We start from the raw sequence: 1,911 nt of genomic DNA on the forward strand, positions 1-1,911 counted from the left end.
GAACTCTGTTAAATGAGAAAATTTTCAAACATTTCGGAGAGTATTTCTATATTGAGGGAACAATGCCATATGAGAGACAAAAAAAAATCGTCTTTTGAATACAACGTTTATAATAATATTTGGATGAACATTAGAAAAGTCCAATCTTTTATGGTGAGATATTACAACATTCGAGAAATAGACTGTGAAGGAAAACTTGTATTTGTTATAAAATTAGATAAAGCTCAAATCTAAAAATGTCAAAAAATGGAAAGAATATCTATATCCCTAATGAATAAAGCATTGGACTATAGTCAAGGTAAGCTTGATTCTCCATACCACAAAACTCAATCAGAAATGGAGCTATGGTGGATTGGATCAGCTCATGTGCCAGTAGAGAGTCATGAAACATTAAAATGGCTCTTTTCACATACAGACATTCCTTCAGTTATTCAGAGCCAAAATGCAGGTGAACATCTTCATGTAGACGACATAGGTGATTTCATTATGGAATGGCATTTGAGTGCCGACCTCAAGGCGTTGAAGTGTATGTTTGGTGTATGTGGAGGAGCAAATACCAAATATCCATGTCTTTATTACATGGCAAGCACAGGGACAAGAGAATGGCTTGCAAAAAATGAGATTGGAAAACCACCATCCAGAAATAATGTGAATGTTGTCGATTATCCAACTTCTGTTAAAATTTGGGATCCAATTCTACCAATACATTTAAAAAATGTGCATATATGTACATTGCATGCAGAGATAAGAATCTTGGACAAATTGCTCCGACTTCATCTGGACTATGCATATTCTATTAAGCCGACTAAACTTGCAGATAAGTGCATAGAAAAATGCGAAGCCTTGCTCTCTCAAATGGGTTTCCATGGTGGCGAAGTGCATCTTAAAAAAGATCCTGTTCTTTCTAGAGGTACAGGTGATGTTCTGCAAGATGTTTCAATGGGAGGAGAAAAAGCAAGAAGATTTTTGAGCAACCATGACACCAAACAAGTCAATGCAATGTGGAACTGCTGGAAACATCTATGTGTCATTACCACAAATGTCAAAAGTAGACCAGATGTAGCCAACAAACGTATGGAAGTTTGGAAAAAACTCGACAATTTTTTCAAAGTCCTAAGACAACAAATTGGTTCAAAGACTTATGCAGATGATTTCAAAAAAGCAATAAAGCTTTTAATAAAAGCTATCATAGATGCCTGGGGAGAAAAAGACATAACTTATTACTTGGTGAGTGTTCAGACTTATCAAAACAGTTAAAATTAAAGTGTAATTTCTTAAATTTACTAACAAAGGATTGTCTTTGTAGCATATTCTTTACTTGCATGGACCATATTTTGCTATAGAAGGACCCCTTGCAACATGGAACACACAAGGAATGGAAAAGTCTCACTATCAAGCGAGAACTTCCTTTTTCAGATGTACCAGAAGAGGAGGTGGTCAAAGAAGAAGCAATGCACTTAAAGAATTATTCAATTGGTTCTACAGGAGGCAATTACAAAGGATGAGATCAAAGAACCGGCAATCTGAAACTACACAAATACCTCAAGATAGAGACTAATGATTTACTAACACATTTGTACCTCTTACAAAATATTTGCTGAATTATAATCAGTCCTTGCAAAATATTGTGTGTACATTAGTTTTTGATTCTCTTGGGACTATTTGGCATGTCACCTCTGTATCTCAAAAATTTTCTCCTTCTATAACCTCCAAGAAGATTGATATCTGACTCCTCAGCTGCAGCTGCATAGCTAGAGTAGCAAAGAAAGTATCCTGCTCTTGAGGCATTGAAACCTGCAGCATATCCAAAGATTCTAAGAGCAGCAGCTCTCTCTAGAAGCAAGACCTTGTTAGCATTTATTTGAAGGGGAGTGTATCCCATGAACCTTGACAACACCTTCAAGGCAAATA

The sequence above is a fragment of the Cibotium barometz genome, chromosome 1, assembly GCF_041138505.1.
Source record: "Cibotium barometz isolate CiBa-2024 chromosome 1, ASM4113850v1, whole genome shotgun sequence".
NCBI lineage: Eukaryota > Viridiplantae > Streptophyta > Polypodiopsida > Cyatheales > Cibotiaceae > Cibotium > Cibotium barometz.